The sequence below is a fragment of the Carettochelys insculpta genome, chromosome 1 (assembly GCF_033958435.1).
Source record: "Carettochelys insculpta isolate YL-2023 chromosome 1, ASM3395843v1, whole genome shotgun sequence".
Classification (NCBI taxonomy): domain Eukaryota; kingdom Metazoa; phylum Chordata; order Testudines; family Carettochelyidae; genus Carettochelys; species Carettochelys insculpta.
The window spans coordinates 177864635-177885559 of NC_134137.1; positions in this window are offsets into that span (position 1 = coordinate 177864635).

A 20925-nucleotide genomic window follows, 5' to 3' on the forward strand; every position below is an offset into this window, starting at 1 on the left:
GTTGTATATATGGTAGATCAATACAATGTGAGTTGGTAGATATTGATGCCCTCCCTCGGTGGGTGTTGGGGGGGGTCCTCTTTTTTGAAAGGTCAAGTATGGTAACAGTATGTAAGGATCGATACTGATGACCAGCTGGGCTAAAGAAGGAAGCTTTGTACCAATGGGAAATTTCCCTTTTCTGGTTGGATAATGGACTTTTACCCATGGGAAAAACCACATTTGTGATACTAACCCTTGCACTGAAAGTCTCTGGATTAATAGGTTTTCCAACCTTGCAATAGCTGTAGATACTAAAACACCTTCCTTACACAATTCAAAAAGGAGGTAAAACAGAGCAGATTGAGTTCTACTGCTATTCTGTAAGTCTTAGGCTACGTCTACACATGCAGCCAACATCGAAATAGTCTATTTCGATGAATAACGTCTACACGTCCTCCAGGGCCTGCAACGTCGATGTTCAACTTCGACGTTGCTCAGCCCAACATCGAAATAGGCGCAGCGAGGGAACGTCTACACGTCAAAGTAGCACACATCGAAATAGGGATGCCAGGCACAGCTGCAGACAGGGTCACAGGGCGGACTCAACAGCCAGCCGCTCCCTTAAAGGGCCCCTCCCAGACACAGTTGCACTAAACAACACAAGATACACAGAGCTGACAACTGGTTGCAGACCCTGTGCCTGCAGCATAGATCCCCAGCTGCCGCAGAAGCAGCCAGAAGCCCTGGGCTAAGGGCTGCTGCCCACGGTGACCATAGAGCCCCGCAGGGGCTGGAGAGAGAGCATCTCTCAACCCCCCAGCTGATGGCCACCATGGAGGACCCAGCAATTTCGACGTTGCGGGACGCGGATCATCTACACGGTCCCTACTTCGACGTCGAACGTCGAAGTAGGGCGCTATTCCTATCTCCTCATGAGGTTAGCGACTTCGACGTCTCGCCGCCTAACGTCGAAGTTAACTTCGAAATAGCGCCCGACGCGTGTAGACGCGACGGGCGCTATTTCGAAGTTGGTGCCGCTACTTCGAAGTAGCGTGCACGTGTAGACGCAGCTTTAATGAGCATGCTAGTGCCTAACAGTTAATATTAATGCAATTGATCAAATAACAAGGGGGCAGGTCTTTACCCATTGGAATTTTGTGCAAAATCAGTATTTTTCCCTCATGGAGCTTTATTAAAATGAACATCAAAAGGTGCTTGCCTCTGACAGATTGTGCCTTTCATTTACCTACATAGCAATACACTTAGTGAGGCTCCAGAGCTGCAATTGGCTTATTAATGTGCTGCAAAGCAGCACAGGAGACACATGAGATTAAAACACTGTGTGATTTAATTATTAACCAAACAGGATGTTTTCATGGTGTTATTAACCAGTCGTAGAGTATTTGGTCAGTCACTTTCCTGCAAGAATTATATAGGAAATAAAAAATTCACACTACTGTGACTCTTTTGTGGAATGTTGATCCCCATTTTGGCTCCTGAACTATTGAAGTCTGAGTTACCCTGGCTGCAATGTACAGGGCTGCATTTTTTAACGGGGCAATAGCCTGAAAGGTGATGAGCATTATAGCCTTGCAGCAGGATCCCAAAGCTCCCACTGTCAGAATAGCACAAATAGGTAAAATGTTCTTTGTTACACGCAGGAGAGAGTGGGCAAAAATCACACTAGAGTAGTGTGTGGGAAAACACAATCTTTATTTCTTTTTTTTTTTTTAAAGGGTCTAAAAATTAAGCAAGGGATAGAAATAAATTTGGTGTTTCGATGTCTAAAGTATTTTATATGGTTTAAAGAAGGTTTGTTTTATTCTTCTACAGGTTGAACTTCTCTAATCTGACACACTATGGTCCAGCAACATCTGTCATAATTTTAATTAGCCAGATGACCACTTGTCATGGGTGTGGCCAAGTTTCCAGTGATCCCATAAAGTTTGTTTCCAACCACCAGTCCTGGTTCTCAGTGTTCTGTGCTGGTATTTATCTATAATTTACACCTCAATGTCTTCCAAAAGCAGTGGCAGTGTTGGTAATGTGCTAGAAAATACTGACCTCCCATGGTCCAGCAAATTCTCTCATCCAGCACTGGTCAGGTCCTGACGGTGCCGGATTAGAGAGGTTCAACCTGTAGTGGCAAAAACAGTGTCCGAATTCCTTTATATATATATATATCCAGCTTTTTTTTATTTTTTTAAGTAGCATGGGAGAATCTCTCTCTTTTACCAGCTATGCAGGAGCTCAGGTTTTTGTGGATGTGAGCAGGGTAAAAATGCAAGAAACAATGTGAAACAGGGTGGGAGTGGGACTAAAAAAAATTAGTGTGAAGCAGGACAGTAGTGAGCATGTCCAGGTCCCATGAAAAATCACTGAGGAGAGAGACAGCACCTTACAGGATATGACAGTTACTTCACAGATTTGGTGCAATGATGGATACTTAGTAGAGCTGAGAGAAGGATAATAGTAAAGAACATTCATACTAGCTACATCTACACAAGAGAGTTTTGTTGATGAAACCCTGCTTTGGTTGACAAAACTCATGGAGTGTCCACACTAAACATGCTTTCCATCAACATACTGTTGACAGAACTTGTCACTTTTGTCGACAACCTTCGGCTCTTCCCCACGAGGCAGAGCGCCGTTCTCAACAGAATCTGTCAACAAAAGAAGCTGTGAGTGCATGTTCTGGGGAGCCCTCTGTTGACAGACAGGGCTTCCAGGTCACTGGGAAGCCCTGTCTGCTATGCTTCTGGTTGGCCGTTCTGTTGAGAGCATGGCCAGGCAGTCCCACTGCTTTCCGTCAACAGAGTGATCCGCTCTCATGTGTGACCACAATCTGTCAACAGAAGTTTTGTCAGGTCTCTCTGACATTAATTTCTGTCGACAGATCACTGTAGTGTAGATGTAGCTTATGCAAAGGCAATATACCGGGCAAGGGAATATCTTCTCTTAAGCTACTTCTACATTAGACTAAGAAAGTTGACTGCAGATACACAATTCTAGCTATGCCAATTGTGCAGCTAAAATCAATGTATCTGCACTTAGCTAACTTGACTATCCATACAGTGGAAGGTGGATGGTAGTAACTCTCCCATCAACTTCCTCCTCGCATCTTGCTAGGAGTACAAGGGTCAACTGCAAACCCTGAGAGGCCAATTTCCTGCATCTCTACTAGATGTGCAAAATCAAACCCTGGAAGTTCAACCCTGAGAGGGTTGATCTTCTGGGGTTGTGTAGACCTTCCCTCAATAAAGATATGTATTTTGGCATCATTCCTGACTAAACACACAAAACAAAAAGCAAACCCACTCCTCCTCAGAAGTGCACAGGTGAGATGGGATAGGTTTTGCTCCTACTCCTTCATTCTTCCTTTAAAAATATAATTTGTCTCCCCACAAATATCCACCTCTCCCATCTCCCCACAATTCCATATTGGTTCTCGGCCCCCAGCTCCATCTCCATCTCCATCTCTGCCCCCTCATTTTAATCTCTTGACCTTTTCCTTCCTGATCAAGCTCACCCCTTCCACTCCGTTTCCCCCCTCACCTTCTTCTAGTCAGGGCTGTTAAGTCTATTTTTCCCTTTCTTGTCTTTATGTCAAGTAGTAGCCTGTTTATCTGTGTAGAGCAGGGCCATTCAGGTATCATCAAAATTCATGTTAAGAAACAGCAAAAACACATGTAAGATCAATCTACTCAATACTGACACATGTTGCTCTTACAACTGTGGATTTGTCTATCTTCTATCGGACACAGCCAGTGTCAGTAGCCTATGTGCCAGTGGGCTCATTCTGATCTCCTTTTACACCAGTTTCACAAGAGGTAGGTCCACTGATTACAATGGAATTAATCCTAAATGAGATCAGAATCTGGCCCAACATGCCCTCTGGAAGTTAGTAGGATGGGGATGAAAACACAGGGCAAATAATTCAGATAGCTAACACTCACATGTTGCTTATAAAGCTAATGACAAAGCTTAGCTCATACAGGTTGATTGCTTATTTGACAAATGGGGTATAGTAAGTAGGTATTCTGTGCTGTGCTCCCCATTGGAGTGGGAAAGGAAAGAAAAGAAAGGAGAAGAGTGCTACAAGAAAATGAAGGCGAGCTGCGCAGTAACTAAGATAGAAAGATTAGGAGGTTAAATTCTCAGCCAGTTCAACTTTGGGCAGCGCACTGCCTCTCTCAGACTGAAAACTTGTAAATTTAAACCAGGAAGCTTTTATGCAGAAAGCTAATTTCTTTTGTTTGCAGTGCCCAGGAAGTCTTGCAGCCCAGCATTTTCACAGGATTCCTTGAAAGTTTCACTTTGGTCTTAAGAAGATTTCACCTACAAGTGCTCTCCTTTTCTGATAGAGCCAAACAAGACTCGCCTTTTTCTATGAAGATTAATTTAGATTTTCTATTGCAGCGGCATACATTCCCCAGTCACGTGATCCATGTTCTTTTGAAGACTAGGTAAAGCCTGTAAAGAGGCAGCTGTGTTCCAAGCTCTTTGAACAGTATCTCTTATAGAAGAGGAGAATGGATAATCTGTCCTGCAAACACTGTTAGTGAAGACTAGTAATCAGTATAGAAGGAGTCTGCCCTGGGAATGAATGTATCAATTTACCTCAGGCTGTGAACTCCAGAGATGGGCTTTGCTCTAGATTGGGTGGTTGTTAAGCTTAATCTGTAACTGAAATTAAACCACTTTATTACTGGCATTTAAAAAACACAAACTTGCAGATTTTTCATGGTATAAAATTCAGGGCTATTCAGTTTTAATTCTGGCTCTTCATAAACTTGAACCCTTATCTTTTGATATAACAGAAACAAAGGGCAACTTGCACTTTCCTTCCTCCAGATAACCTGGCTATAAACCTGCAACTAAAAAAGCATGATTTTGGCATGTGTAGGGTTAAAAAAGAAAGAAAGAAAGAAAGAAAATTGCAAAGGCCATGAAAGGCGGATAGAAAGTGGAAGATATAGAAAAATGTCTGTTACCTCACTCAGTGAACTGTAGTAAATCATGATCTGTGTGACATCATTCTGATATTTCAGAAAAACCTGTGTTCACATGATGGATCATATGGCTTTTATCCAGTGCTTGGTAGAGAAGGGGTTACACATAGTACTAACTCTACCCTTGCAAAAAATTGCAGGTGGGATTTTCAAAAATTACTCACTGTTGAATTAACTCTGCTCCCGCTGAAATCAAAGGGTGAAATTCTGGCGCCACTGAGGTTAGTGGCAAAATTCCCGAAAGGTAGGTACACTAGTCTGAGTATAAGATTTAGCCATCGGTTACTACCGTAGAGCCAGTCAGGCTTTACAGAGATAGTAAAATCACAGCAAGCCACTATAAAAGAGGAAACAAGAATCCAAAGCAGGCTTGCAGACAGAGCCAAGGGGATTTCTCTCTGCCAAAGACACATACAGCCACCATTCCGTACTACAGAGATTTCTCCAGGCCCATCCTGGGGGGTCATACTTGAAACACGCAACCCCCTCTTCCCACCCCAAGCATCCCCAGTTGCCAACTAGTTACACTGCTGTGTTGCCCAAATAATCGATTTTGGCTAGTGTTACAAATCACCTGGATGCCTGGGTAGTTAAATGTTATCACGTGAGTAAAGAGCAGCAGAACTGTCCTTAGCCTGTCCTGTACTGGGCCTCTCCCCCTTGAACTGAAACACACTGGCTAAGCAGGGGTTTCTGGTGCCAGATCCCAGTGGAGAGAGGACAGGTGTTTTGCTCACCCGTTTCCTAATGGTGGCACTATTGGACCTGCCCCTCTACCCTGTTTGAAGTCGGAGCTGACTGGGCTCTGTGGAGAGGCTTTTGGTTTTGTTAAGTGACCATGAGAGATGTAATAGCTGAGAATTAGATCTAAAGTGCTTACACCTGCTGAAGGATGGACCCTCTGTAGAAGAGACAACCCAGCCTGTGCTACCAGTGTGGTTCTCTCTCCAGGAGCTGGGACCTCATGAGACCCACTTGCAGAGGCCACAGTACCAGGTGGCAGCAGATGATGACGACACGGGGCCATTGGTAACAGAGCAGTGGCGTGAGCACAACCATCAACAAAACCATCAACAATGGCCACAGTGGCCAGTGGATGGAGAGACAAGCCAGGGGGAGGTGAATACATGTGAAAGCACCTCTGAATGCTGAGGCTCCACTGAGCAAGGATGACAATGTGGGGGGTGTCGGGGAGGGAAAAGCAAGGGGCACATTAGAGGAACATTCCTTTGTTGAACTGTGTTTTAGTGACTCTGCTGTAGAGGGCTAGACTTGTGACTGAGAAACGGATGAAGAGATGATTTCTAGTCGGTCAAGATTTTTAAAATGCCTTATTTGTCCTGGCTGTTATCACACATTGGTGCTATTTTGTGGTGTCATTATCTTGGAGTTTCTATACTAAACATTTTTATAATAATAAGTTTTTTTACATAAGAACAGCCAGACTGGGTCAGGCTAAAAGTTCATCTAGCCCAGGATCCTGTCTTCTAATCGTGGTCAATGCCTGGTGCTTCAGAGAGAATGACCAGTCCAGGCAAAGATCAAGTGATCCATCCCCAGGCATTCAGTCCCAGCTTCTGACAACAGAGGCTAGGGACACTCAGAGCAGGGGATCTGCCTCCCCACTCATTCTGCTTAATAGCTATTGAAAGACTTGTCCTCCAGGAAATCATTTAGCTTTTCTTTTAAAAAAAAATTTTGGTTATAGCTTTGACCTTCACAACATCCCCTGGTAACAAGTTTTGTAGGCTGACTACATGTTGTGTAAAGAAATACTTCCTTTTTTAATTTTTATATCTGCTGCTTATTAATTTCATTGGATGACCTCTAGTTTTTGTGTTATATGAAGGATTAGCTAACACTTCCTTATTTATTTTGTTCACACCAGTCAAGATTTTATAACCCTCTGTTACATCCCCAGTCAGTTGTCTCTTTCCCAAACTGAAAAATCCCAGTCATTTAAATCCTGCCTCCTGTTTGATGCCCCTAATCATTTAGTAGCCTTTTTCTGTACCTTTTAGAATTCCTCTCTCTCTCTTTCTTTCTCTCTGTGTGTGTGGGGCGGGGGGGATGGGGTGACTGGACCACACACAATATTCAAGATGTGAGCATACCATCAATTTATATAGTGACTTCATGATATTTTTGTCTTACTTCTTAACATCCTGCTAGCTTTTGTGACTGCTGCTGCTCACTGAGTGGATATTTGCAGAGAACTTCAACATACCTTTCTTGAGTGGTAACAGCTAATTTAGACCCCAATGTTTTGTAGGTACAGCTGAGATAATGTTTTCCAGTGTGCACTAATTTGCATTTATCATACAAACCATCTTCACAGTCTGCCCCTGCATTCTCTCTGGATACAGCCTCCACCACCAATTTCAATTCCTGGGGAAAAGTACTGCCACACCTGCTAAGCGTAGCATTAAACCATCTTCTACCAGACACCCTGAGACCAGGATATGGTTTCATAAGTCAAGGCAAAAGGAGGGTGCAGGATCATAGGGACAGGTGTTTAATTGATGACAATGCCATTTGGTGGCAGAAATGTCCCAGCCAGTCCATGAACACAGACTCCTGATTGTCAGAGGACTCTGGCATAAGCATGAGCATTTCCAGTTCAGCTCACCTTAGAGTCCGTAAATCAGCTGTTGTGGTCCACCAGGGCCTGCATAACAATGGTGTAGTACTTCTTGTGGTTTATGAACTCGTGTTTTTTAGTGGAGAGCAAACTACGAGCACGAGAGTCTGATCAATGGTCCTGATGCAATCTGGAAAACTCTACTCTCTCCAAACCAGCAGTTACTTCAGGGACATTGTGTATTCCTCTGAGGTCAGTCACACATGCTTGTCTCCAAAACCTCTGTAACCACTTTACCTACAATTGACTTTACAAAGTAAAACTGTTTAGCAAAGGACATATGGCAGTTTGGAGTGGTCAACTTTCTAACATGAAGCAAGTGAGGGGGAGATTTGGGCCCCAATCCTTCAAATATTTAAGCATGTGCATAATGTCACACACAGTCCCAATGACATAGATGGGACTATTCACATCATAAAAGTTACATACATGCCTAAGTGCATGCAGGAATGAGGCCCAACGTCAAAGGAATGTGGCTGAAACAGGAATGGAACCTAAATCTGAAGATTCCTAGGCACTCCTAACCAAAGGTTCATCTTTCCCCAACTACAAGGAAGTGGAAAGAAATTTTAAATAGAAAGCACTCTGCTTTTTATTAAAGCTTGTGATCTTGGTGATGTGTTTTGGAACCTACACATGTAATTATAGAAGATCTAAATTGCAAGGAGATGTCTTAGTGGTATGAGATATTCCTGGATTCATAGGTCAGATTCCAGCAGGCTTGAGTTTTCTCTTTATATTCTGATACAATGTGCAGAGAGAAATATGAACTATTTTCCTGTTTGTTCCACACAGGCATTAGAAATCATGTGATGTCTTCCATGAGAATAAAGATTTGCCTTGAAGACACCTTTCATTTAGGATAAACATAAAGAAGGAGCTGAAACAAAGCAGTAACACCCAGTAGAAGCCGAATCACGAGGACCTGTGGCTTTCTTTGACAGAAGAATGACTGAGCGCAAAAGGAGAAAAAGGGACCAGGAGAGACATAGGTGGTCAAAAACCACTAAAGTCACACAGAAGGAGCAAACATGGCATATAGATATACACGGTACCTTTAAAGCAAACGGGCTTAATGGAGTCTTGTTTCCTTTTCCCATTTTCCCCAAGCATTTTACTGATATGGTTATTTAAAATGCAAAAGAGTGATAGACTATTGTCACTTTTCTCCCATTGGATCTTGGAAAGATTTTATAACATTGTATGCGGTGATGTTGTAGCTGTGTTGGTCCCAGGATATTAGAGAAGATGGGTGAAGTAATATCTTTTATTGGACAGCTTCTGTTAGAGAGAGAGACAAGGTTTTGAGCTTTCACAGAACTCCTTTTTTGCATCTGGTAAACTTAAGCAGAGCATCACAGCTCAAGACAAGGTGGAACAGACTGTTTAGTATAAGTAGTTACCTTGAGTGATCCCTTGAAATGAGTTAAAAGAGAGAGATTAAAAATATTATGTCAACCACATAGTCTCTTTTAGTAAGAAATGGAAATCTGAGGTCAGAAGAGAAGCAGGAAGACTACTTTGGTCCGTTCTCCTTCTTGAATTCAAATACTGGACTGCTGAGGTCACATGGTACCCAAAAAGGTAATGGGCGCCAAATTTCTCACCACTTTAGTCACCACAAGCCTTTTCCTATTTAGAGCGTAGAATGGGAGAGAAATAGTGATTATCAGGACATTTTGTCATATGAGTTAGAAGTAACTGCCTGGATACAATACCAACAATAAAAGACAGATTCCAAGGGGTTGAGGCGCATGATTACCAAGGATGCAAGCCAGCTGCTTCTTCTAAGCAGGCACTAGAAACAAGTGTCATCAGAGCCTAGCTTCAGATCTAAACACTGTAGTAAGATGAAGACCTAAGCCCATGCAGCACAGGCCTGGTCTGAGGTCTAGCTAACACTGGATTAAACGTGGCTAACATAAAGCAAAGCTAGGCTGCAAGCAAGAGGCAGGCCCCTGATAACAGAACTTGGCACAGACAGGGCGGAGAGTACAAAACACTAATGGGTAATCGGCCCGGGTGCAAAACAATAATTGATACAGGTCATAATTTGAAATCACAAGGTACCACCGGAGCATTAAAAAAGACCTTGGTACCCATTCCTCACAGATACAGACTTAGGTTCAGGAAAGGGTCTAAAGTGAAAGCATGATGGATAGAAATAATCTAATCGAACCACAGGGTATAGAGTGATGGGTGGTAACCTGACAACATCATCAGAGGGGGACAACCTGATGGGTCAGCAATGAGGTGTGATTTCTTTGTACCTAAAGTGGTGTCTTGGAGGGGGACAGTCTTTGTATGACTGAGGGGGCAGCGGAAATCTACCACCGATTAGCTATGTCTACACTGGGACGCTACATCGAAATAGTTTATTTCGACGTAGCGAAATTGAAATAAGCTATTTCAATGCGTAGTGTCCACACATCTTCCAGGGCTGGTGCCGTCGACGTTCGACATCGATGTAGGCTAGCACTAAACCAAAATGGGCGCCGCAGGGGAGCGTCTACACACAAAAGCAGGCCCCGTCGGAATAAGGGGGCTAGGAACAGCTGCAGACAGGATCACAGGGCGGACTAGCACTTCCGGGGCAACAGCTAGCCGCTCCCTTAAAAGGCCCCTCCCAGACACACACGGCCTGCACAGCACGAGGTCCACAGAACCGACAACCACTCACAGACCCCGTGCACACAGCATGGACCCCCAGCAGCAGCAGCAGCCAGAAGCCCACACGGCTGCCCCCAGGGCAGTGGCCGCCCTGCTCAGCGCCATGGAGGAGGCCGCCCAGCACCTCCTAGAAGATGATCTCTCCTAAGGAGCTGCCCCAGACCACCATGTAGCCCTCCTGGCCACCCCTTGCTGGGCACGCTGCTGGCTATGGAGGTACCCCACCAGCACAGAGTGGTGGGAGCGGCTGGTGCATGGGGAATGGGACGACAACTGCTGGCTCCAGAATTTCCGGATGAGCCAGCAGACGTTCCTTGAGCTCTGCCAGTGGCTCACCCCTGCCCTGCGGCACCAGGACACCCCCATGCGACGTGCCCTCACCATCGAGAAACAGGTCGGCATCGCTGTCTGGAAGCTGGCCACTCCAGACAGCCACCGATCCACAGGGCAGCAGTTCAGTGTGGGCAAGGCCACCGTCGGGGCTGTCGTCATGGAGGTAAGGGGACCCTGGGGGAGGGGGAGAGACTGGGGGGAGGGCCAGGCACACCCTGCACACCCCTCACAGGTGCTCATGTCCTCCCCCCACAGGTGGTCCGCACGCTGAACGCTCTGCTGCTCCACAGGCTCATGCGGCTCAGGGACCTGGATGCGGCCATCGTGGGGTTTGCTGGCCTGGGGTTCCCCAGCTGCTTCAGGGCGCTGGACGGGACCCACTTCCCCATCCACACCCCAGAGCACAGCAGAGGATGCTTCCTGAACAGGGAGGGCTACCACTCGGTGGACTGCCGGGGCCGCTTCCTGGACATATATGTTGGCTGCCCTGGCAGCACCCACGACAACCGGGTTTTTAGGAACTTGGGCCTGTGCCGCTGGTTGGAGGTGGGGACCTACATCCCACAGAAGGAGATCCCTCTGGGGAACACCACTGTGCCCCTCTGCCTCATGGCAGATGCAGCCTACCCCCTCCAGCTCTGGCTCATGCGCCCCTACATGGGCCACCTCAGCACCAGCCAGGAGTGGTTCAACACCCACCTGAACCATGTGCGCCAGGTGGTCGAGAGGACTTTCAGCTGCCTCAAACAACGCTGGAGGTGCCTCCTCACCTACCTGGAAGTAGGGCTCCCCAACATCCCCCAGGTTGTGGGTGGGTGCTGCACACTCCACAACCTGGTGGAGAGCAAGGGGGAGGCCTTAGTGCAGGGCTGGGCTGTGGAGGCTGGCACGGCCTACCCCCAGCCACCTGCCGCCTCGAGCCGCCGATGAGGGGATCCGGGTCAGGGAGGCCCTGCGGGCCCATTTCGACCAGGCTGCAGGGTAAGCGCCAGCAGGGCCAGCCTGGTGAGCCACCCACTGTGCCCCCCACCACCCACAACACACTACACTGTCCCCAAGCCCGCACCACTGCGCACAACACAAGTTTTGTTTTAAATAAACCGAACATTCTTGAAACCAAAACCAATTAACTTTAACATGAATGGGGGAACTATGTACATTGGGGCGGGGGGAAGAGCTACTGAGGGGGGGTGAGACCAGGCAACTATGTACAATAATGGGGGGGGGAATATGTACAAAGTGGGGGCCTGAGTGGCTCAGTCCTTGGCCCTCTACCCCGCTCTATTGTCCAGTGCCCGGTGTGGGGGGGGCGCAACCCACGTCTGGGCCAGAGGCCCCATCGAGGCTGGGAGGGGCCTTGGAGGACCAGCAGGTATGGCCAGGCCGGCTTCTGAGCCCCGTGGTCCCCCTCCTCGGCAGGCTCCAGGGCAGGTGGAGGGCAGCTGGGAGGGACGGCGGCCGGAGTGGCGGGGAATGCCATCTGCTTGCCAAGATGCTCAAAGGTCCTCATGAAGGACCCCCAAGCCTCCTGGTGCCAGGCCAAAGCTCTCTCCTGCAAGTGGAGCCAGCGCTCCTCCACTTGCAGGTGGTGCTCTAAAACCTCCACCTGATGCCGGAAGGTGGTGAGGAGCTGGGGGTCAGTGGCTGGCCACGGCTGGCTCTGGAAGTGGCGGGCTCATCCCAGGGCCGGTCCCTGCTCCGCTGCCTGGCTGCCCCGATGTGACAGCCCCAGTGGGCTGTCCAGCACGATGGATGCAGCGCCCACGCTGTCGTGGCCCTCAGATGGTGCGCCTGCAGAATAGAAGGGGGAAGCGTGGAGACAGCCATTAGTCTGGGCCCTGACCCGTGGCCCACGCCCCCCCAAACCTCCGCTGCTGGTTCCCCATCCCCTGTCCCCCAGGGATGATGATGGGTGTGGTGTCTCCCCCATGGGTGACCCCCTTTGGGAGGTTCTGCTCCCCCCATCCCCAGGGATAGGGCGTGGTGCCATCCTGGGAGGCAGGTGCTGAGTGGCTCTGAGGGACGTGCCATTGCTGTCCCGGGGCCGTGGTCTGGCTGGGCATGGTGGGCCAGGTTCAGCTGGGTGTGTGGAGGGCCCTGGTCATGTCCCTTACCCCCGCACCTTAACCCGGGAGGTGTGCACCTGGGGTACATACCTGATGGTGTGCTCCCATGGTCAGGAGACACCCGGTGGGAGGATGCCCTGCTGGAGCTGAGGGAGGGGAGGTCAATCAGGAGCCCCCCATCGCTGGAGCCCTCCTCCTCCTCCTCCGCTTTCCCAGGGGTGGGGTCCTCTGAGGGCCCCTTGGGTGCAGGGCTGGCCTCTGGGCTGGACTCCAGCTCCGGGGCCTGCTGGAGCTCCTCAGCTGAGGTGTCAAGGGTGGTCGTGGGGGGAGGAGGTGTACTGGAGCCCAGGATGTCCCTGAGCTCCCTGTAAAAGGGGCAAGTAGCGAGGGTGGCCACAGACCGCCTGGCCATGTCCCGGGCCCAGGCATAACCCTGCTGCAGCTCCTTGACCTTACTCCTGACATGGTCAGGAGTGCAGATAGGGTGACCCTAGGCAGCCAGGCCCTCGGCCAGCTGGGTGAATGTGTCTACATTCTGTTGCTTTCTCCCCATTACCTGGAGCACCTCCTGCTCTCTCCAAAGCCCCAGCAGGTCCCGGATCTCAGCATCTGACCAGGAGGGGCCCCGCTGCCTCTTTCCCCCTGGCTGGATGGCTGGGAGCCCTGGGTCCCCTTGGGAGGGGTGCCCTGTGGGCGCTTGGGGGGCTGGCTAGCTGCCATGGGCACTGGGTGGTGGATTGGAGCATCTGGAAGGCATGCAGGCTGTGCACGTATCTGTGCTGCTGCCTGCACGGTCTCAGCTTCCTGCCACAGGAAATCAGGGGTGTGGAGCTTTAAGGGGCTGCTGCACACAGCGACCATAGAGCTCAGGGGCTTGACAGAGCATCTCTCAACCCCTCAGCTGATGGCTGCCATGGAGGACCCCACCATTTTGATGCAGTGGGACGTGGATCGTCTATACATGCCCTACTTCGACGTTGGACATCAAAGTAGGGCGCTATTCCCATCTTCTGATGGGTATAGTGATTTTGACATCTCACCTCCTTATGTCGATTTCAACTTCGAAATAGAGCCCGGCACGTGTAGACATGCTGGGCGCTATTTTAAAGTTGACTTGGCTATTTCAAAATAGCCGGCTAGTGTAGATGCAGCTATTGAGTCATTCCATTGTGGCAGGTACATAAGGGCAGTGGTTCAGTAGAGTCTACTGACAACTGTTGTTGTACTTGGCTTTGCAATAAACCTGCCTGAGTGCCTTTCATCCTTATCTGGTCTGAGGTCTTTGGGAAACCTCGCGGGGTCTGCTGCGACCATTGGGCCCAAGTCATTGAACACACATGCTAGCTGTCTTCTGGTTATCATCATAGACAGAGCCAAAGACCCATGAGGCCACCACAGCAGTAAATCTGCTAAACTAAAATCAGAGTGAACCACCATCTAACAAGGAAACTCAAAGGAATTTTAGAAGATAGTAATGGCCTTTTCAGAGATTTGTCTGATGTCATTTCTCATATAATACTCTAGAAAACAAAATTACGTAAAACTCCTCATTAACTTAAAGATGAACTCACATCCCTGAAAAACCTACTTCTCATATCTGGCCAATGCAGAAGAAAAAAACCAAACCTTGCATTACTGATGATCTTGAAAAGACACTATTCATTTTCTTCCAAAGTTGCCCTCTGAGGTACATATATAGTAATCTCAGCTTCCCACATCTGATCTAGAAATGTTCAGAAAAGCAGGCTCTGGCCGGCCCAAACCCATCAACATGAAACAAGAAAAATGAACGCAAATACTGATTTATTGTGCCACAACGTTTTCAGTATTTCAGCTGTTATAATTATGTCCATCAACTGAAAAGTAAGGGTGCCACACACTGGCACTTCCTTTTACTTCAGATCCCTTGGAAACATCTGCAAGACAGCTGAGACTATAATTGACTTCTGGAAGGAAATAGAAGTCAGTTGAAACCACAACAACAAAGAAACCGCATGGGGAATGCTATTAGGATAGATGACCAATGAAATAGAATAGACTACAGCAAGAAGAGATCAGCAGATAAAGGGATGGAGAAAACTGTCAGAGCTGCTATGAGACTGGCAGAATGGTGTGGTTGCAGGTGCTAGTCTCATCTTATCAGAAGCCTGATAGAGTCTTCAAAGTCTGAAATCAGACCTTTAAAAAAGGTACTAGCATAGTTACTTAGGCTTACAAAGTTAAATAGGCTTACAAGACGATCCCAGAGTGCCTCCTGGGTTCCTTGTTTGAGAGCAATCTTTTAGACTCTTAAGAGGTGAAGCTGACTCACTCCCTTACCCACTCCTTCCTTCACAACTAAGTTAGTCCTTTCAACAACTAGTTGGCCAGCTGTATGGTATAATCAGCTACAACATCATTTCACTTAGGAAGAAAACTCCCTTGCTCCAAGAGATGAAGCTCTAGTCAAACAAATGTATTTTAATATTAGAATCACAGAAACACAATCTCCAATATATTGCTGTTATTCAAGATTGTCAACTGGATTTAGTGTAAACGGTAACACTAATAGAAATTAAAATATTAAACATGTGCAACAAATTTGAACACAAAACCTTGAACAACAAGGCAAAAATTGAACAACAGTGGAAGGAAACATAATCTCTCCATATCTAACACGAGGGAATTTTATTTAAGATTTTAGATTATTGCTTATTTGTAAGGCAAATTGTGATGTACATTCTGAGATGCAATTGAGATTTGATCTCTGGTGTGTGTCTGCAGTTATAGAGATAGTCAATGGATTCAGGAAATGTAGGGTCGCAGATCCTGCAACTACCAAAATCAATGGAAGTTTTATCAATATTTTAGCGGGACCGGAACTGTAACAGTTGTCTCTTTTATTCTTCCCCACTTCCTCCATTTTTATTACTGTAGTCACCACCACCATCCAACCTGTCTTCCTGACCAGGCAAGCTGACCTATCACCACCCTATCATTGAGTCCCTCCATTGGCACCATCACCTTCACTTCATCCCATGGATAGTCTTGTCCCTATCTTCAAGGCCTTGTGTAACTCTGATCCCTGTAATTCAAGCTCATCTCTTATGGCTGCACACCTCTGTCCTCAGGGTTGCCAGGCAGGCAGTCGAAGAGCTAACTTGGGGTGTTACAGCTGTTCCCTGTTTTCTTCCGTGGCACTTCTGCACATGGAATGACATTTCCAAGAAACTCTCCTGCCCTCTCTTCTTTCAATCCTTCCTGCACATCCACTTCTAACACAAAAATGTTAAGAAACAACATTTGCTGATTGTGGCAATCCTGTGGGTTAATTAATTGGAGGTAATCTGCACAGTATGCAACTCAAACAACGCACATTGCTAAACTTGACATTACCAAGACACTGTCAATCACCCTGGATCAATTTATTTATATATGGCCTCTCTTCCCCAGCCTCCATCTTTCTCTGATTTTTACCTTTTGAGATTCCTTTCCCTAAGAGCATGTGCTGTCCTCTTGTGTTTGTACTGGCCCTAGGTTTGGTGCTATTAGTAACCAATAAATAGTAAGATGAGTTTAGAGCTCTTGAAAAGTGTCAGTGTTGGGAAACTGAGGTCCTTGCTTCAGCCTCAGAAAAGTTACAACAATAGCCTCAACAGTTTAAGCTTCTTCACACTACAGTGCTATTGCTCCTCTGTTCAGGAAGACTCAAACAGGGCAAGTAGCTTAGTTTTTCTAGCCATTCACTCCCCAGCCTCTGTGCTGGGACTGCCCACATGGTTGTTGTGTATGCAGCCTAAAAGCCACAATCTGAAAACAGTTTCACACTGCTAAATGGACTGAAGCCTTTGGTAGGGTTACCGTATAAAAAGAAGACACGCCCGAGAAGGAGTATATTTGTATTGGTATCGACCAACTCACGTTGTATTAATGGGTTATAGTATATATAGCACAGTAATACAAAATGAGATGGTAGATACTAATACAGATTCACTCTGTCCTAGGGGTTTCCTCTTTATTTAAAGGTTAAAAATGGTAACTCTACATTTGGTTCATCTTATGAAATCAGAGAGACTATGAAGGCCATGTCTGTATCTGAAATGAAACTAAAATGTGGTGGGGGGGGTCCAGTTTGGAGGCAGATTCAAATTTACTGTGAGGATTAGAAGACATCAATTGCTCCTGATAGGTTTGGGCCCCAAAAGGCAAAGCTCTCATAAGATAAGGTGGTCTTGTTAGACTTCAACCAGCTGGGGCCAAAAATCTCACGAGAGCAGCTCTTCTCACAAAAATTCAAGCACATTTGAACGGGAACAGGACAAGAGGCCTGTTTCAACTTTGATTCCAACCCAAATCTGTAACAGCAGATTGAGTCTCAGCTAACAATCGAGTCAGTTGTTAGCTATCAGTCTGTCTTTCCAGTTGTTTATTGATATATTTAACAAGAACTGGACAGCAGTGGTGACATTATTATTTTCTTGGCTACCACCGCAGTCTGGAATTTCAAATAATTGGTATGTGCTCAGTTATATGTACAGTGTAAGTGGTCCGAGTGATCCTGGCATTATGCTAAAAAATTAAAAAAAAACTGACTGGAGGAAAGCACATTAATTTTTGCAGAGCATTATATATGCTTTGTTTAAATGTTACATAGCATTACATTCATGTGCAGTGTGTGCATGATCATCTAAGTACACATACAAATGTATGCAGTCATTTACCAATTAGTAAAAGCACAACTAAAAAAAGCCTAAAAACTAGATTGAAACTCGGTCATAAGTTTGTTATGATTTAGAAGTTAACTTTAGTTAAATGATTCAGAATATGTGTATGCACACAAATCACCAAATTTCCATCTTTTAGGGCAGCATTCTTCAGCTTCCATTAATCTAGTCCTGGCCACTCTTGAAGATCTACATGGGTCCCAGAAGGGTTTCTGAATCTCCTAATTGAAACTGTATGTCTAGGAGAATTATTACAAAAGTGATTTAAAAATCCTACTCTGTCTTCAAAACGAGGATTACAATTCAGACTGAATACAAAGGATCTAACTGAAGTGCAACATAGTCTTTAAAACACACACATAGTTTAAGAACAAAATCCCAGCCTGCGTGCTCCAGCACACACTCTTTTTTTTGCAGAGGAGTTAGCTCAAACTGTTCACCATTGTGTTGAAGATGAGGTATTACGTTTGATGAAATCCAAGACTACAGAACAACACACAATGGGCTCAAGATATGCTCTGGAAAATGTAGCTCTTCCATCTTTAATATTCTCTATTTCCTTTTATCCTAACCTTCACACTCCCAGGAGCTTAACAGGTCTTAGTCAAGTTGGTGGCTTTAATGCCTCCTCTTCTTCTTGATGGCAGACATGTGCCTTCCAGCTTGCAGCATTGATGAACGTAAGACTGCCAAATCTATGATACAAAATCTACTGGAAAGGGATACAGAGGCCAGACTATACATGGATTTTCAAATTAATTCTGAAGGTGAGATAGTATATGCAGCATTTGAGTAGCGTTATCTACATTTCAGAGATTTGGTTACATGGAAGTGAGAATATAAAAAACACTTTAGCACGTAGCACAGCACTGTTGTACACATTTGGAAAGGATCAAGTCATGACTACCTAAATCATTCAATAAAACCTAGTACATAAAACATCTAATAAATTGTAATGGCAAAGACTTGTACAGAGAGGCTGAAATTCCAGCTATGCTCTGAAAAAATAAGAGTTTGGTCACAGTCACTTTCTTTTTTTGCTGACTTTACTAGCCACGGGCTGTAAGTGCCCTGTTTCACTAGAACACCACAGAAAATGTTTGGCACCAGTCTCAAAGGAGAAATTATGTTGTAGGCTGTGATTTGCTTTATGATCTGGGGGATACTTCATTAATCCCTGAAGTCTCAATTCACTTAAGACCATGACTACATAAAAACAAAATAAAAAAGGTGCACAGTATAAATGCAACTCGTAATTTTTGTAAAAAGTTTAAATCACAAGACTCCTAGGATAAGGAGGAGTAATAAAATATTTCATAGTAAATTACGGATTTATGTTGTGATCATATCTCACATGAAAATAGGACTTGCTAATTCAGTTATGTACATTATAAATAAAACAAGAAGATTTTTATAATATTAGTAAGAATGTTTGCCTCACGTTCCAAACCTTGTTGTTCACTGTCAATAGCCATCAGTTCCAGCACAAAAAAAAGAAAGGGCGGAGGAGTCTATAGCTGACATACAATAAAGCTGAACAGGAATATAAGACAAATACATGCATCCAGATGGTAACAGGAGCAGGCAGTGAGTCAACCTCTCATTGGCCTGGACAGCATCATAAAAACATGACACCTAGATTTCCTGGTTCTTTTCTTAGACCTCAGCCAATGTCTTAGTGCATAGCTGTAGGGCAAGAACTGGTACAGTTGAAGGCCAGGTCTACGTTAGACCTGAAAGTTGATCCTAGATACGCAATTCCAGGTATGGCGATTGCATTGCTGGAATCAACGTATCTAGGACTGATTTATCTGGCTGTCCTCACAGAGGGTGGTTGATGGGAGAAACTCTCCCATTGACCTCCTTTATTCCTCGCAATAAGGAGGAGATCTACTGTTGAGCCCTCGTAGTTAAATTTCACGTCTCCACTTGGTGCATGAAATTGAACCCTGGAAGATCGACCCTGACTGGTCGGTCTCCTGGTAAGTGTAGACATATCCTAAGAGCCTAGTTCCATTGCAGCCAGTGAAAGTTTCAAAACTGGTTTAGTGGGAGGATGATCAGCTCCAACAGTACTGAAAAGAAAGTTTTGAATTAAAATTAAATCCAATTTTTTTTAAAAAAGAGAATGTAAACTAGAAGCTAAGCATTTTAACAAGGTCAACTGAACAACTAATGAGTTTGCCATGATAATGCTATGGTCATATAAAAAGAAAACTAGAATAGACTAAAATAGAATAAATAACCACTGATAACCATTAACCTGCATTGGGGCTGGGAATACAATACATTAGCCAAAAAGTTATTTCCAGTCCTGGGTCTGAATTGCCCAATTAGTCCTTTGCCTTCCCCCTGAGAAATTGCTAACTCACTCTTCCACCTGTTATGATGGTGAGACCAGGGGAGTTCAGTGATATATTTTATTGGGCTAGGCTCTGTTTGTGGAAGGGACAAACTTTTGAGCAACACAGAGCTCTTATTCAGGTCTGGGGAAGTCAGAGGATCTGAGAACACCAACTCCTGTGACTCTTGCCATTGCATAATTATAAAAACAGTCCTGTCAGAATTCTGCAATTTTACTACGACTTCAAATGCAACAATAGGAGTAGGGCAATGAGGAATATGAAGATCAAGTAGGCCTGAACAGTGACCAGCATCTATATTTTTTTGTGTGCATGTACACAAAAATATAGATGCTGGTCACTGTTAAGGTTGACTTGATCTTTATACTCCACAGCTTAGACCAATTAAGCTAACAGGCATACATGCTTTTTTTAAAAAGTCAATCTAATTTAGAAAAATAAGGATAAAATAAACTCATGGCCCTAAGAAACCTTACATAAGCTGGTTTAACAAATACATCCAGGATGTCACATGGTCAGAAAGAAATGCAGAGGTTAGTTATTAGAACCCACAAACAAGCATTGAGTTACCTTATTCAAACAAGAACATTTTAGTGCATCTAACTGCTGACACCTACCAATAAAATAAACTACTTGGGGAAACTTGGAAGGTAGTCATAACTTGGAGATGATGCTCAGAGCTGTGACTGTTACAACCCCATTGCAGTGTGTCCATTTAACGAAATGACTGTCTTGCAAAATAACATCCTTTCAGTGATTGTATTGATTGCTGTCTCAAGGGCCAAAGCTTACTGAAGACAGCGGGATTTTTTTCCAATAACCTTAGGGCTTTTGTCTCAGAAAAGAGGGTTTGAGTTGTTTCTTGCTCTGTGTTCAGGAATCTGATTTTTCGCACAGTGCTTTTATTTTCCAATCAGTATTGTTGCTCACTGTAAAAAAATCAAATGTGCTGAGAACACTGATCAACATATTGATGGGAAAAGCATTCAACTCTCCCACTGAACCATGCTAAACATGCACTAATTGATACCTTACGTCATCATTTAAATCAGCACAGAATCTGCAGAAGGTACGGGGAGGACAGAAATCTCTGAAAGTGTTTATCCTTCTTGGTTGGCTGGTTTAGCCAGGGAATCAGATAAGAGTGAGAACTGA